At 35.3% G+C, this 18,409-nt stretch overlaps 1 pseudogene; it reads left to right on the top strand.

Moving 5' to 3' along the window:
* Positions 1-1,117: 1,117 nt before the first annotated feature.
* Positions 1,118-18,409, top strand: part of LOC101965789 (calcium/calmodulin-dependent protein kinase type II subunit gamma-like) — a 60,350-nt pseudogene continuing 43,058 nt past the window's right edge.

Genomic DNA, 18,409 nt, shown 5'->3' with positions numbered 1-18,409 from the left:
AGTAGTATCTCTATTCCCTTCCACTTTATCTCATATACCATGGCTAATTCTTCAGTAATCAACCTGATCATCACTTCCTCTGATCACAGGCCTCCTCACTTTGGATATCCTCTCCTAAAGTTCCCTCTCTGCATTTTCCTGCTACTTCTATTACAATGTAAGATCCTTGAGGGTGGAAGTTGGCCATGTTTTATTTAACCTGAACTTCCAGGGCCTGGCATGGGATTGATGCTCAGTACATATTTAAATGGGAAAACTATAAAAGTAAGTCAGTTCATGTTTGAATGGAATGAATTGAAATCAATAAATGGCCTGAATATATTTTTGTAAGCCACATATCTAGAATGCCTGTGCTGGTGAAGAATGAGTTTCCCCATCAATTTCCCCAAATTCTCCAAATAGGACTGTTTTCTGAGGTAGTGATTCTCTTTAAGGAGCCCATGTTCTACTTCTAATTTTAAACAGCTGAATATCAGTAATCTGGGTTTAGACAAAAATACCTTTTCTTCCTAAAAATCACAGCTATGATTTGCTTTGCTTTGTTTTGTAGTTAATTGGCTTTCATTGAATGGTATATAAGAGAGAAATGCTACAATATCAGAGTTCTATTTCCAAACAAATACCATATTATAAAAAGCAATTAAATATCAAAATCATAATCTCTTCACCATCAACAATCTACATTTGTATAATGTAGCAAGTTATCAGAGATAATGGGATCATAATTGCCTTGAAAAATGAAGTTGGAGGAATAATAAGACAAGATGGGATTCAGAAAGAATGAAGGTGGCAGGTTTTAAAGGTCATTGGTACAAGGAGAAAAGAAAGTGGCCTTACAAGAGGAGCTAGACCCTAGAGAACTTGGTAACAAGTTGATACAGAAGCAAGAACAACTACCTTACTAATTTTTCCTAGAAGAAAGAAATAGACTCACTTTCTCCATTGAAGGGTTAAGAGTTTCACAAATAATGGATGCCAAATAACTAGGGAACGTTAGTTTTCTTGAATAGCAAGAAAGCAGAAATAGAAGGAGAGACATCTAGTCAGGGAGGTAGAACTGAACTTCCAAGGCAAATCTGTGAAGGGAATAAGGGCATCAAGCTGCTGCCTAGTTGGAATGAGATCATTAGAAGAACGTGATTATAATCAAGCTACTTCTCTGCGTGACACCAGGATCCCACATCTGCCTGAGACTGCAAGCTCTGAAGAGACTTTGATTGAAATTGGAAAAATGGTTAAGAGTAATTTGGAGCCAGATAAACAATTTTGCCTTGAACTAAGTAATGAGTGTCCTCAGCATAAAGAAAGACCTGTTGTAGAAATAGGACTAAAAGGTAATGTCATAAGCCTTTTATTTGGTCCCTTAACTTCAAAGGGAACAACACCTAGGCCAGCTGAGTAGAAGTGAGGCCATCCCTAATTTGCAACAGAGGAATACCACCAATATTTCTAGGGCTGTATTTTTGTATAACAAGTAAACGACTGAACATCAAGCTTTTATTCCTATTTATTTGGGGAAATTTGGAAGGTAGGTGATTTTTTTAAAATGTGTAGATTTTCTGCTTCCCATCACATTATGTCACCTAGGGAACTAGCTGGTTTGTCATCAGCCTCTAGGAGATGGACCATAACCATTAGTTGTTGGGCCCTAAGCTGCATGACTACAGAAGCACCAAACTCTACAGTGGTACAATCAAGGACTAAGGACTAGAGGCCAAGTATTGTAGCTACAGCACTGTTACCTGAAAGGAACGATGGCTCTAGCTCTGTCTCATGACCCCAGCATTTATGGATAGAAGAAATGTCCACATTAAATGTGATATGGGGACTGGCGTCCATATCACTCACCACCCTAAAACCCTTTAGTGGCCTTCCACTGCCAACAGGATGAAATCAAATAGAGCATAGCATGCATGGGCTTTCTGGAGCTGAGACCTGCCTATCTATTCAAATGGACCTATCCCACATCCTCTGAACTACTTAGGCAAATTTGAATGTCCAAGCTTTTCCACACATATTTGCCTTTTCACATGTTATTCACTTTGCTTCCAATATTCTTACCCAAATCTAACTTCAGGGGATCCTTACCCATCCTTTGACATCTGCTCCACTGTATCCTCTTCTTATAATGAAGACATGGATCTCTCCAATATGACTACTTCCTCCCTTTCCATGGCCACCATGCCCACCATGCCCCTCATGAGTTCCTATATCATTAAACCTAAGAACCAGCACAAGTACTCATAACTGTTTGCTCTGCAAACACAAGATACTAAGTAAATATCACATGATATTCTTGTTTTGTCACAGAATTTTACAATAATCAGACTACATCTGCCTCTGTCTCCACTATTAGATGATAAATGCCTTAAGGGAAAAGAATGTTAATTATTTATCTTTGAACTCCCAGCACTTTCTGTCCAGCTCTTTCTCCATTTAGAATATATATGATTATTAGTTTTATTCCCAGGTAAAGGGAACATATTACAGTATAAAGAGATTTAAAGGAAGAAATACCTTGGTTTGAATTCTAACTCTCTCATTTGGTACTTGGATTTTCCATATAATTCTGAACTAGATCCATAAATGCCATCTATAAAATAAGGAAAATATCTACAACATAAATTTTTCTGAAGCTTGCATGAGGTTATATTTGTTAGACTTTGTGTCACATGGTACAATTCTTCTAAATGTACAGTCTGACCTGGGGAAGAAGATGAAAGTTATCTGGATGTTGGAAGTGGATTTTGTAACAGAACAAATTTATTAGTGGAGAAATTTTTTTCCAAACTTCAGTGTTAACAAAAAGAAAGAAAGAAAGAAATGAGTCATACAAAGTTTTTCAACTACATTACTTTTTTACTGTGAAATACAAAAGGATGTAATTGTGTGTAGTTGGCAAAGATTCTTACCCTTAATGTGAAACTTGAGAAAATCCAAAATACAATCTTAGTTTTTAAAATCAGATCCAGAAGTAGTGCTCATCTCCTTTAGAAAGTGACTCAGTGAAAAAGTACTTGAGCTCAAAGGAAAAGAATTTAGGACATTAAACTTTAAAAAATGATGCCTCTCTTTGAAGGTGGTATTGTGGGAATAAGGGAGATTTAAGATTTTCGATAAGACTAAGTGGTTTTTTTCTCTCTCTCTCTCTTTTCTCTTTTCTCTTTCTTCTTTCTTTTCTCTTTGAATAAGAGCAATTATTAAAAAGGATCAGAATTTTAAGCATTTAAAAAACCCAAACACTCTAAATTACTAAAAATTCTCTCAGATAAAATGATATTCTTTGTTACCTAGGTCTTTCTTTTTGACAGAGGAACAAGAGGAACTAGTTCTAGGAAGTAAGGGGGAAGCATGATATCTGTTTTTTTTTAAGTGTCATTACCCCTGGGATTTAACCTCCTCTGCCAGGAAGCATGGTACAAAGCATGGGGGTGTGTTTAATCTTTTTGTCAGGCTTCCCTATGTTCCTCAGGCACAGAATTTCTTTCTTCAGAACTCAGCCTCACACATAGCCCCTTTGCCACTTAGCTGGTTCTTTTCCTTCTTAAGATTAATAACTTGGAGTTTATGTTACTCTACCAACTAATAAATGTTATTTCCTTTCATTGTTTGTATTGATACCAACTTTGATCATGAAAAAGACATGGCCTGATTTTAAAAGGAAATGAAATTGAAAATTCAAGAATGCAAAAACTCTGTCCAAGATGACACAATACATAGCCTCAAACTAGGATCTCTAAGCAGGGATCTGGGCCAATTGTAATAGCAGGTGCTGAGCAGGTAAAGGAAAGAACCCCAAGCCCTGGTTTGTGTTGGGTGCTGAACCCAGTTCCTTCACACTTAGTACTTGGATTGCTTCCTTTACACACTGGCATCTGTGCTGTTTTCTTCTCAGCAACAAGATGTCCTTTGGAATAAAGTTTTCTCTTAGAAGGTTTCCAAACTCAAAACCCAAACCCTGATACCCCCAAACACCACCATCACTACCAGTTTTTCTGATTATAATTTGTTTTCTATCCTCAGCATTTCCTGCTTTGTCTCATGAGTGTCTCATGAGGATGTGATCATTCCACATTGTATACCTACATTTAATTACCACACTGAAGCCCAGCAATATGTACAATTTATACATGTTAATAACATTTAAAAAGTAATAAAAACAAAGGTAAATATAAGGCAACCAGATTTGTTAAACGATGAAAGAGACTAGGGAGACGTTAACAGGGGACAGGAAGCCCAATTCTCTGGATTTAAAATTAGTACAGCTCATGTCCAGGCTACTGAATTCTGCCTTTTGAAACTTGGCAGAAACCAGAAGTTCTTACTAAAAGCTTGCCTCCAAAGGTAAAAGTGTTAAATTCAGAGCCTTTCTCTTCTTTTCCCAACTCTGGACTCTAATATAATTGATTTCTTTAGTATCCCAAACTATGAGGGAATTATTTATGCTATAATTTTAGATGAGAAAGAAAGGAAAAAGGAGAGGAGAAAGAGGAGAAGGAACAGAAGTAGGTGTAAGAGTAAATCTTTTTGGGTCAGCTTGAATCAGTCTCCACTTTAGGCCCAATTATTTTCTAGTACAGGTAAAGATCACCTGATACAAATTGCAGCCCTTTTTAAGTTTATTCCTTTAACAATAACTGACTAAAATCCAGAGAGGAAAACAAGGTCTGGGATAACCAAAACTCAGGCAGTACCCAGGTAAAGGAGGGAGTCTAAAGCTTCTAGCACAGGACACGGGGGTCTGCCTGGGCTTATGGATGACAGTGAATCTGCTTGGTCTTTTTCAGAGGAAACATTTTCCCTCAGCACCTGGAGTCTGGGAAAGAGGGCTTCCAGGACCAAGGGGATTTTGTAGGATTGGAGATGGGAGTAGAAAAAGGGTAAACATAGCCACATCTTCTCTCTCATATGTGGAAGTCACTTTAAAAAAAAAATTGACGTAAATGTAGAATAGAGACTGGAAAAGGGGAGGAAGGGTATATAAAGAGCAGCTGGATGTGATCATTGCACATTGTATACATACATTTAACTACCACACTGAAGCCCAGCAATATGTACAATTTATGCATGTTAATAACATTTTTAAAAATAAGAAAAATAAAGATAAATATAAGGCAATCAGATTCGTTAAACTATACTCTGTAACTGGCCTGAATTCCTATACTGCAACCTTGAACCTATACATTTATACATATTTTGTGCCTGGATATCCAAAATTCCTCAAATATATATCAAACTTGCTTGTGGAATTCATTTTCTCATTTTATTAAAAGCAGAAGCTTTTGAGAACTTGGTATTTATCAAGTTCTTTTAGGCACAAATATGTATGCAATTGTTTTTATGAATCTCAACGACTGATAGAACAGTCAAAACAACAACTGTGTATGCCACAAAGAGGGTAGCTTCCACCTAGGTGCTTAGCAAGGACTTCAGAGAGAATTTAAGGAAGTCTTGGAAAGAAATTGTAGATAGGCTGTTCAACAAATATTTGCCACTGATAGAATCTAAAGAGTAAAATAATTTCAGTAACATAATTTGATGCCTTCAGAAAGATATCAAAGAAGATTTTGAGATAGAAAATAAGATGATTGATATTCTGAAATCTGAAGGATGAGAAGTATCAGCCAGGTAAAAGAAGGAGAATAGAGAGCATTCCAGGTAAACAAGACAGCATTTATAAAATCCTTGCAGGAAAAAAAGAGCTTGGCCAAAAACAAAAAAAAAAAAAAAAAGAATATTTCTAAAATGGCGGACAAGGCAGGAAGCAGCAAGAGAGGAGCCTGGAGAAGCTGGTAGGAGCCTAATCATGCAGGATGTGGTACACAGACAGGATAAGCAGCTCAGGTTTTTCTTATATGACATGGGAAGCTGATAAAAGGTTTTCAGTAGGACTAAGGCATGTGTTAGGGAACTTCATGTCAGGGCTTTTTAAATAGAACACAGAAGCAAATGGAGAAAAGAAGTAGTGTTGGAGAAGGATATGAAGGCCACACCATCAAATCTAGTGTTTTCTCATTTCACTATAAGGACAAAGGAGATCCAGCAAAGTTCTTTTTTAAAAAAGTGAAGGGGGGGTGTTGTCTACATGTTAAGATTTAAATTTGTTCTTTGCTACAGATTGGCCAGAGAGAGACAAGATCCCAAGAGTCTTTTATGCCTTGCTTCTAAAGTCACCAGATAATCTGCCAATAGTAACACCATGGGGTCATGGGCTTTATCCAGCACTACCTTGGCCTCCTGCAAGGTCAAGGACAGAGAGGTGCATTTGGCAGTGTAGGAAATCCCTTTTGAAATATTTCCCTCAGTTCAAATTTAGGTACTTGGTTCATCAACTCAATAGATCAAAATGATCTGAGATATGAGAAATTCCAAACATGGAAGATTTTCTCTTTTTCTTTCCTGATGATTTGTGTCTATTGTTTTCTTGTATTCCACACTAAATCTTACTAAAGATCTATCTCGGTAATAATAGTTTGTGCCTAAATTGTCCCCAAGATTCTGAAAGTAATGTGATTTCTTAAATTAGCTGCATATAGGCCTCTCTGTGAGAAATTTGTACATGCTATTGGTCCTCTGGAAATTTGGGAGAATGCATAGAAGTACTTTAGAATCTTAGATCTTTAGAAGAAACAATTCTAGCATAAGAAATCCATTCCATATGTGCAGAAACAAAACAGTTTCAACCCAAGGTTAAAATAGAGTAGAATAAGGGGAAATAGGTAGGGAGAGACAGGTAATGTTTCATACATATTTGAAAATTGAATTTTTCTTGAAAATTGAGAAAGTGTTTGGAGAATTGTAAATCACTTTTAAAACCTAAATGACCTTATATGATTGATTAAAGTCAGGTTGCATGGAGGGAAGATAATTTCTACCAGTCTTGCCTAAAATATATTCATGAATCAACTCATGTTAAAACTGAAGGAACCATTTGTTCAAGCTCATTTCATCAAATAACAATGATGATGATGATGATGATGATGATGATGACGATGATAATGAAGATGATAAAAACAGAATGCAGCAGCATCACCTGATATCCAATTTAGTCTCAGCCTTGGTCCCCAAAGAGGACTCTCCCATAGTTCATGTATTTTCCTTTTAGAAGCATGTGACTGTCAACTTCACTTAGAATATGGTTTTCTTACTTCTAGAAATAAATATAAAATATACATGAAATGGAATAACATAAAGAGAAAAAATAAGGCTGAAAATAAAAATGCATGCTTACATTAAATGACAATTAAATGAGGAATAGAATTGAAAATATTTTATAGAATGCTATTTATAAGAATATTTCTTCCAAAACTTCTAGAGAATGTGGATGGTTGGATATAATGCCAAGAGTCAGTAAGACGAGGGACATCACACTATATCTGAAAAACTCCCAAATCAGCTTTAGGGATCTGCATTTTTCCAATTTGGCTGCCTCGTCATCTCCAAACCAATGCCAAGGCTTCAGTTATCATTCAACTATATGAAACTAGCTTCGAAATTTCTTAAGCATAACACAATGTTGTAATCAGACATATTCAAATTTGGTATTTCAAAAGTCATTGTCTTCTCATAGAATAAATGGAATCTGATACCGTCTTGAATATCATGACAGATGGGCTCATCATTTCATAGCAGATGGCATGATGATTAGGCTAAACTCTGAAATCTTAAATACTAAAATATGAACATCTATCCAACAGCTAAGGACACTGAAAGTACCCTTTTAGAAACCATGTATTTCAAGGAGATATTTATTTAAAACTTAAATATTGTTTAGCTCTGGGGGAACTTAGAATTTTCTTGTAAAAAAACAACATTCTGTTGTGGAAAGAGCAGAGAGCTGGTGTCAGGCTAACCTTGACTTGAGTCTAGATTCACTGTTTACCATTTGTGTTGTAAGAAAATTCAACTCAAGTTTCTTGGTCTACAGTTGGGTTAATAGTACATTCCTCATGGGATTTGGAGGATTATTTAACAACCTAGCACATATAAAAAATCTCACGGTTATCTACTCCCTGCAAATACATTTCTTAACATTTTTTTAAAAATGACAAATCATAAAACTGCTCTGCATTTACAGCTGAAAGGAAAATTATGATGCTTTTTCACAAATACTATTTTTTTGTTTTATTTCCTAGATAGGAGCTTTAATACAACAAACTCTAAGAAACAGAAAACAGATAATTCAATAAAAACATTTATAAATATGCTGTCCCATGCAAAGCCTCTATATGCAAGATATAGAAAGTCATCTTTATTCAATTCTAAATACAGATTTTAAAGCATTTCTTATATCATTATTTTACTTGATCCTTACTATCATTGACTAACATAGAATTAACTCCATCTAAATAAAATTTAAAAGCTGAAACAGAAAATTAATTGGTTTCACCAATACAACAAAAGATAAAGTCAGATCTGAAAGTTACATCTGCAAATTCTTGGCCCTGCTCCAGAGGAAAAGGATTTTTCAGTGTTTCAAAGTTGTAGTTTCTGAGTTGCATGAATACTTTAGCAGTGGATATTATTGATTACATTCTTCAGATTTCTGTCCATCAACAGTGTCCAAAGTTTGCACTGGAGGAATTATTTCCACATGTTTTCAGCCATTTAATTTGGGTGCTATTGATCCCCATCATCAGATCTAAGAGTTTGTCAAGATTTGTTAAAAAACTGATTTATGTATTTAGTCTTCCTGACTTAAGTAATTGATTTTCATAATAAACAAAGGAACCAGTCAGAGTCAAAGAAAGGCAAAGTAACTTTTGCTGGGTAACCTGAGAAAGAAAATATTCTTCTTTTTTCTTTGAAAATGTTCTTCCTTCAGAATCTGTGTTGTACAAGTCTCGATTGGAGCAGATATTTTTCAATAATTACGGGAAAGCCCAGAGCAATCAGGGCATCATGTGAAACTGGTGGCAGAACCCAACATTGCAGAGATCAGAAAGTTTGATCCTTGTTGGTATCATTGGTCCCTGGATCAAGCTATGACTGAATTACCCATAAACTTTTTGTTACATGTGCCAATAAGAATTCTCTTTGTTGTTCAATCCAATTACATTTTTTTTAAAAAGGAAAAATTTATTTGGGTGGGGGTTGGGAGTTCATAGTTTTAGAGGTTTCAGTACATAAATAGCCAGCTGTATTTCTAGGGCCCTGAGGTGAGGTAGAACATCATGATGGAAGACTGTGGTGCAAGAAAGCAGCTCAGGAGATCACACCAGCAAAGAGAAAGATTACCCTTACCACAGACAAAATAAAAACCCGAAAGTCATTCCCCTAAGTACCCCTCTCCTCCAGCCACATCTTACCTATCTACATTTACCACCAGTTAATTCCAATCAATGTTCAATCCAATTAGATTTGAATTTTTTTTCTTGAAATATAAAATCTGTGTTGAAATCAGAGCCTTACATTTTCACAGAAGAAAATAGATATTGCTTGAAGCCAACATCTGTATATCTTGGACAATGTATCTCTGAAATGCCATTTTAAGTCAATTTTGAAAAGGATTTACTTTTCAGAATTTTGTAAATGACTTTCTAATGAATGCACTTGAGCATCATTCCATCAACTTACAAAGAAGGGATTTAGCAAAATCTCAGGGTCAAATGTATAGCTAGAAAAAACACAACATTTATGCCTGACCTTAAGGAGCTTATAACCTGATTAGGTAAATAAGGCTAGCCAATATGATACAACGAAAAGCACTGGACTGTATATGATCATGTTAAGTGGCACAGGGGAAATGTGACTGCCATTACTGTGCATGTGAAACCTGTAGACTCAGGAAAACATTCACAGAAAAATTGAAACAAGAAGAGCTCTGGTGTTGTAACTATAGATATAACAAGTAAAAGAGTGTTGACAAAATTATCAGATAATTAAAAATATATTTATGACATATATGGCTGCCCACATATGCTCAATATTTTACTTTTGGCTATTTCCACAGTCATATAACACTGAAAAAAAAGAGTTGGGCTAAGACTCAGGAGCCACATATTTCTATTTGTCTTCTAATATTTACTATTTACATTTTTAAATTTTAAAATATTATATTTATTTGAAATACATATTAAATATCCCACATTGGTGTACAGTTCTGCACCATTTTTACATGTGGAGATGTGTGTAACTATCATTTCAGTAAATGTTCAGAACTACTTCATTTCCAAGACTTCCCTCATGCTACTCCCTCCCACAACCGGAAACCCTGGCAACCACTAATTTGTTCTCAATGCTTGTCATTCTAAGAATGTTATATAATTGAAATCCATTTGACTTGTCTTGTTCATTTTCTATTTATTTATTCCTGCTTTATTTGCCCCTTCTTTCTATAGGTTATTTTAACATCTTTAAGGATTCCTTATACTTATTTATCGTGTTTTTGAGTGTCTCACTTTACACAGTTTTTAGTAGTTACTTTAGGCATTAGACTCACATAATTTATCACATTGTACCATGTTGACATTTTACCACCCTAAGTGAAGTACAGAGAACTTGCCTTTTGTTGTTGTTGTTGTTGCTAGGAAGTGAATCCAGAGGTACTTTACCACTGAGACACATACCCAGCCCTTTGTAGTTTTTATTTTGAGACCAGGTCTTGATAAGTTGCTTAGGGCCTTAATAAATTGCTGAAGCTGACCTTGAACTTTCAATCTTCCTGCCTCAGCCCCTGGAGTCACTGGGATTATAGGTCTGCACCACAGCACCTAGAAAATTTCCCTCCATTTATGCCGCATTACACCCTCAACTTCTTAGCTTAATTGTCTCTACATACATTGATAACCATATCAGTGTTACAATTTTTGACTTTCAAATATACTTTAGAAAACACAAGTAAAGTCTGTTTCATATACAGTTTTCATATATTTTCACTCTTGCCATTGTATTTTCTACCTTCCTAATGTTCTAGACTTACTTTTCTTATTTCTTTTCTGTGTGGAGAACTTCCCTTCATGCCCTCTTATGATAGGACTACATGTGACAAATTATTTTCCTTCATCTGAGAATCTCTTAATTTTTTTCTTTATTTCCAAGGGATATTTTTGCTGAACATAAAATTCTAGGTTTAGAGTTGATTTTTTTCAACACTGGATAATCATTGTGCCATTTCATTTGAGTCTCTCTGTTATTTCTGATGAGAAATCTGCTATAGTTTGAATTATTTTTCAGTACAAGTGTCATTCCTCTCGTTGCTGTCAATAATTTTTGTTTTTAGCTTTCCGAGTTTGATTAAGATGTACCTTGGCATAGATTTCTGAGAATTTATCTTGTTAAGAAATCACTCAGCTTCGTAAATCTTTAAATTTGAATCTTTAACCAAATTTGCAGATTCTTCAGTGATTATTGTTTGTAATACTATTTAGCCTTATCATCTTTATATTTTTTTGATCCTAAAGATTTAAATATTAAAATATTTTGCCCTAAACCCACAGATTGCTGAAATTCTGTATTTTTAAATTATATTGTCTATATTTTTAAGTGAATAATTTCTATTGTTCTATATTCAAGTTCTCTGATATTTTCTTCTGCCTTCTCTATTTTGCTGTGGGGCCTACATACTAAGTTTTTTATGTACATTGTTTTCTATGTAGATATTTTTCAGTTCCAAAATTTCCATTTAGCTAGGCTTTATGTATTCTATTTTCTTTCTGAAAATTCATACTTTTTATTTTTTAGCTTTGATTTATAATTGTCAAAAATTTGCATATATTTAAGCTATATACACAATGCTTTGACATGTGTATACATTGTGAAATGTTTATCACACTCAAGCTCGTTAATGTGTTAACATTCCTGTCACTTCACATGGTTACCTTTATCTGCGTGTGTAAAGAACAGCTAAGATTTACTCTTAGAAAATTTCAAATTTAATTTGTTTCAGATGTGTACTTAATTGCTCATTGAAGAATTTTTGTGATGCCACTTTAAAATCATTACCAGATAATATCTTATCATGTTCTTTCTTATCAAACTACTGATATAGGTAAGTATCATCAGATAATATCTTGCTAAATCTAATATGTGGGAGTCCAGGAGAAGCTCCATGGCCTTTTATGACCTGACCTCAGGCATCACTTAGCATAATTTCCTCTGTATTCTAGAGCCCATTCAGGTTCAATTTAAAGAGGTAAGGATTCTATGTCTCAATGGGAGTATGTCAAAGAATACACAGACACATTTTAAAACCACATCATATTATTATATTGCATTTTCACAACAACTCCGTGATCTGGGTTAAAGAATTTTGGCAGATATCAAAAGTAATACAAAATAACATTAAGGAACTTGCTTGGGATCACCTAGTAGGTAACAGAACCAGGATTGGAACCCATTTTTTTTTAAGTTCAAAGTCTATGCACTTAATAATTAAGTGCTAACTTAATGTTCTGTTTGCAATTTAAAAGAGCTTTTTCATCTGATCATAGAAACACTGAGATAGGAAATAGCATAATTTCCATTTGATGGATGAACTGGTAGTGCTAGAACTCAAACACAGGTAATGGAGTTTTAGTTAAAGCTTGTTGTGCTGTACTATCCTAATAAACCTAATGGTAAGCTCCAATGGTGGCAATGGCTAACTCCAATTAAATATGCCCAGTTTTATAGAACTGCATATTCTTGGGATGAGTCAATCCCACAATATTTTCATAATGTAATGATGTCAACATATTGATATGACCCAATAATTATAGTGGTTTGACAATGTGAGACACAGCAAGCAAACCTATGGGAAAATTAAACTTATAAGTTGTGATTATGATTTTTCCTAAAATTATTTAGGAAATCAGGGGAGCATAGTAGCTTTCTTAAAACTCAGAATTTCCAGCAAGTTCTTAAAGAAAACTGTGAGCTAATATGTTGATAAATTTAAAGACTCACAGATTCCCTTTTTGGCAGATATTATTGAGATGAATAGGGTTTCAAACCCAGCCCTTAATATTGATAACCAGGCCTTATTTTCTTTTATAATTATCTGCAAGATAAATTAAGGCAATGAAAGAATAGTTTAGATGATGATCTCTCAATACATCTGAGATGAATACTTCCCTGCAACTTAGCTTCCCTAGGGCTATCCCTGCCTCCTTCCAAGAAAATGTAAAGAAAAATTAATGTTAAAGGATTTAACCAAAAGCCAAGTGCTCTTTCAAAAATACTTATCTTACTTGTCAATATACTTCCTAGAAACCTTCAATAGCCCTCATTGACCATACAACATGGTTCAAACTCTAATCCTATAAATAGCCTCATTAAAAAAAAATCTATATGGTTACAGGTCTTCAATGTACATATACAGTATCCATTTCTTTCTGTTTGAGTTCAATTTTCCTTTAATCCTGATTCTCAGATCATCACTAGCATATTCATAACTATTCAAAACTCCATGGTTATCTTTACTAATTGTGCTAGTCAGCTTTCTGTTACTGTAAGAAATACCTAAAATAACCAACTTATAAAGAGAAAGATTGATATTGGTACACAGTTTGGGAGGTTCAGTCATGGTCGTTTAGCCCTATTGCTTTGGGGCCTATGAAGAATATCATGATGGGAAGCAAATCATTTACCTCATGGCTGAGAAGAGGAAAGGGGAGGATGAGATATGGGGCACAATCCCTCTATCCCCCTTGAAAGTATACCAAATGTCCTGAAGACCTTCCAGGAGGCCCCACCTCTTTAGTTTCTACCAATTCCCAATAACACTAGGCTGGGACTAGGTCTTTAATACATGCAACTTTGAGGGACATTTGAGCTTTAACCTGCAGCCTTCATGCTATGCACCTTGAGCACATGTTCTTGATCCTTTTTGGCAACCTCAAGTTTCTTTCCCTTATAGAACCTGTTGATTATGCTTTTCCATTCCTCTGATAATTTTCTCCAGATCTTTAATAAAATCTTAATCCAATGAATTCCCATTAAAGTTGGCACACTGTTCTCTTGTAGTATTATACTACCTGATTCCCCAAGTATCCTTTGTCACAAATATTAGCGTGCATGGGTAAAGTGTGAAATGCATAAATATAACAGAAAGTCCCTGCCTGTAAGTAGCACACCTTCTATTTTGTGAATTAAAAAAATAATGGAGGGCTCAAAGATGGCAGATTAGTGTGAGGCAGTATTTCTCTTAGCTCAGCTATGGCTACCTAGAACTCAAACAGTGGTAATACCACATCTCCCTGAGGTTCAGAGTGAAAAATCCTGAGATTGAAGAGGCAGTCTGCCCTAGCCAAACCAGAGACTATTTGACACATTAATTGGATATTTAAAGAAAACACTCTCCACTGGAGTTTATCAAACCTCCCATGAAAGTGGATCCAGGAGCTATCTTGGGGACTTCAGTGTGGCAGAACATACAAGGAACTGGAAACCCAGATCTCTGAGTTTGCAACTAGGTCTGCATAGGTTTGTCTGAGTCTAGCAAAACTGTGGAAAGTCAGAAATCAAGAGCATTTTTCCCACAGGGGAAACACAGTCCTAAGGCTCCCAAGGACTGATGCAACTGGCTACAATGGGTAGGAGTCAGAAGGTTGGAAGAGGCTATGAGGGAAATTTGCTCTTAGCTCACCCAAACAGCTGATCTGGCATCCACCAGGTTCCTAGAGCCCACCAGGGCCTATATCAGTCCTACACCCAACATGGTCCTTCTGCTCCGCAGTCCCCTGTCTCCCAACCCCTCCCTGGCCAATCACTCACAGCTTTGTGCCTGGCCGGTGGGTCATGGCACCCAGAATTGCTGGGAGAGAAGTGCCTGGCTGGGAATTTGAAATGGTGGGGGCAAGATATTGATTTTGGAGACTGAATCAGAGACCAGGAATTTGTGGAGTCTGCTGGTGACATAGTGGGCTAAGAACATGCTCATACATCACATAAATGAAACCCAAAGGAGATTCCTGGGGTGCAGTCTTCCAACATGGGAAGACTGGGAATTTCTGGGCCCTGAAGGTGTGCTGCTTTTAAATCTCCAGATCAATTGGCATTCATCGAAGAGACTGGAGCCTATACACTACCTCCAGGAATTCCATCTCCAGGATTAACTTTCTCACCCTAGCAACTCCATCCCACCCTGAGGGTGGAGCAAGCATTAAACTCAAGACAACCCCACCTAACTACTGAGAAGGGAATCTGAGAAATTTTTAAACTCCCACAGAAACAATTGTTTAATTTTTCATTGGGATCATTTTTTTCTTTTCTTTTTTCTTCTTTTCTCTCACATTTTTACCATTATTGAAACCAATTATTTTCATCCACCATTTTACTGAGGACTGGGATGTCTGAAAAGTATATTACAGTTTTGTTTTGCATTCCTTTATTTATACTTTTTATACTAGTTTTTACTTTTTAAACATATATATATATATATGTGTGTGTGTGTGTGTGTGTGTGTGTGTGTGTGTATACACACTCACTTATCTGTTTCCCTTCTCTTTCTCTCTTTTATCCTGCTAACAATAAACCACTATTATTCCTTCTTTCAGTGTTCTTATAATTTTTTACTTTCATCTGCTCTCCTCATTCCTCATGAACGTCACATTCTATATTACTTCTGTTCTGTATTTGTCTATCATTTGAAATTGTAAATCCTTTTGCAAAATTACTATTTTTGTTGCAGGCAATAACTGAGGGGAAAGTAAGGAAAGAGAGGCTGGCAAGTGAGAAATGAAAGATGGAGACCAGGCAGAGATACACATGAAAGTTTATTTGTCAGAGCTGACAAATAAAGGACATCCACCTATAGGAGGGAGAGGAACAACAGACTTGAGTTCTGAGACTTTTATAGGGGAGACTCAGGGATGAAATAATATTAGAACATTTTCCAAAACTAAAGAATAAAATGGAAAATCAAATAAAGGAAGCTGATAGATCCTAAATGTACAAAGTTACAACAGATCAAGTCACATTGGTATAGAAATCCCTAATATAAAGAATAAAGGTAGAATATTAAAGGATGACAGAGACAAATGTATGACTACATTTAGAGAAAAATGTAAGGAGTGAAATCAGTGTGGATCTCAGCTGATTTCTCAACCCAGACCCTCACAGGTAAGAGGTCTTATAATGATGTGTTTCCAACTCTGAAAGAAAATGGATGTTAACCAAGAATTCTATACCCAGTTTCAGGTTTGAAGATGAAGTGAAAGATTTCCATGATAAACAAAATTTAAAAGAATCCACAATTAGAAAGCCTGTGCAGTAGAACATCCTTAGCAAAATATTTCATGAACATGAAATGAAAAAAAAATGTGAAACCAAGCAAAGGGAGAAACTACACCAAAGCAAGAGTCAATCAAAGGAGAAACAAAGTAAAAAAGAAAAACCCAAAAAACAGAAATAAACCAAAATGACTAGATATACAAATCATATCTCAATAATAACATTGAACATAAGTGGCCTAAACTCATCATCCAAGACATAGACTGGCAGATTGGGTTAAAAAACAAGAACCAACACTATACTCTCTTCAAGAGACTCATCTCATAGGCAAAGACATCCACAGATTGAAGGTAAAAGGATGGGAAAAAAACATATCATGCACATGGGCCACATAAACAAGCAGGAGTTTCCATCCTCATATCACTTCAAGCCAAAGTTAATCAGAAGAGACAAAGAAGAACATTTCATACTGCTTAAGGGAATTATACATCAACAAGACATAACAGTCATAAATATTTATGCCCCAAACAATGGAGCATCTACATATATCAAACAAACCCTTCTGAATTTCAAGAATCAAATAGACCACAACACAATAATACTGGATGACTTTAAAACACCTCACTACTGGATAGATCCTCAAAACAAAACCTAAACAAAGAAACTATAGAACTAAACAATACAATCAATAAATTTAGACTTAACAGATATATAGAGAATAGTTCATCCATCAATGATTGAATACAGTTTTTTTCTCAGCAGCAGATTCTTCTCCAAAAAAAAAACAAATTATATGCCACAAACAATTCTTAGAAAATAAAAAATAGAGATAATACCCTATATTCTACCAGATTATAATAGAATGAAATTAGAAATCAAGGATAAAATTAAAAATAGAAGCTATGTTAACACCTAGAGACTAAATAACATGCTATTGAATGAGAAATGAATAGCAGAAGAAATTAGGGATGAAATTAAAAATGCTTAGAAGTAAATAAGAATAGTGATTGTGATGGTTAATTTAAATTGTTGATTTGATTGGATTAAGAGATGCCAAGGATTAAGAGAGTCAGTGAGGGTGTGACTAGGAATGATTGGTATGTGGTATAGCCAACTAAAATGGAGACCCTCCCTAAGCAATAGGATGATGGCTTCGATGGAATAAAAATTGGAAAAACACAGAAGAAGCAGCAGATGCAACTTTGTTCTTGAACAGTTTCTTAATCGCTGCTTCAATCACCTGATGTTATTAGATTCTCACTTCTTCACTCTTACAAAGCAGACTCTGACAGTGATTCTCCAGAAGACTTAGGTTTCCTACTACTGTTGATTCCTCCTTGTTCTTGGGCTTCAGCCTCTTGGACTGTGCAGTTGCTGGTTCTCCCAGCTCTCTAGCATGCAGTCAGCCATTGTGAACGATCCAGCTTCTAGTCACATAACCCAACCTTATAATTATTCTTTTATAATTTTATAATTATACTTCCTATTGAATCTGTTCCCCTAGAGAACCATAATATAGTGATACAAAATATAAAAATCTTTGGGTCACTATGAAGGCAGTTTTAAGAAGTAACTTCATTGCATTGATCTCATTTATTAAAAGAATGGAAAACAGCCAAATAAATAACCCAATATTACAAAGCCGAGAAGAATAAGAAGAAGAAGAAGAAGAAGAAGAAGAAGAAGAAGAGGAGGAGGAGGAGGAGGAGGAGGAGGAGGAGGAGGAGGAGGAGGAGGAGGAAGAAATCAACACCAAAACATTACAAGATAGGAAATAATTAAAATCAGAGCTGAAATCATTGAAATGGAAACAAAATAAACAATTGAAAAAAATGACAAAACAAAAAGTTGGTTTTTTGAAAAAATAAATAAAATTGATAAACCCTTAGCCACCCTAATGAAAAGGAGAGAGAAAACTCAAATTACTAAAACTCATGATGAAAAAGGAAGTATCATGACAGACATTATGGAAATATAAAAAAAAATCAGAAACTACTTTGAAAATTTATACCCCAACAAAGTAGAAATTCTTGAAGGCGTTGTCAACTTTTTAGACATTTGACTTACCCAAACTGAATCAGGAGGATAGACATGATATAAAATAGAAAATACAATTTCAACCAATTAAATAGAAAATATAATCAAAAGCCTACCAACTAAGAAAAGCCCATGACCAGATGGATTCTTAGCTGAGTTCTACAAGACCTTCAAAGAAGAATTAAGATCAATACTCCTCAAATTATTCCATGAAATAGGA

Source organism: Ictidomys tridecemlineatus, chromosome 4, assembly GCF_052094955.1.
Source record: "Ictidomys tridecemlineatus isolate mIctTri1 chromosome 4, mIctTri1.hap1, whole genome shotgun sequence".
NCBI lineage: Eukaryota > Metazoa > Chordata > Mammalia > Rodentia > Sciuridae > Ictidomys > Ictidomys tridecemlineatus.
This window is presented reverse-complemented; position numbering and strand designations above follow the sequence as displayed.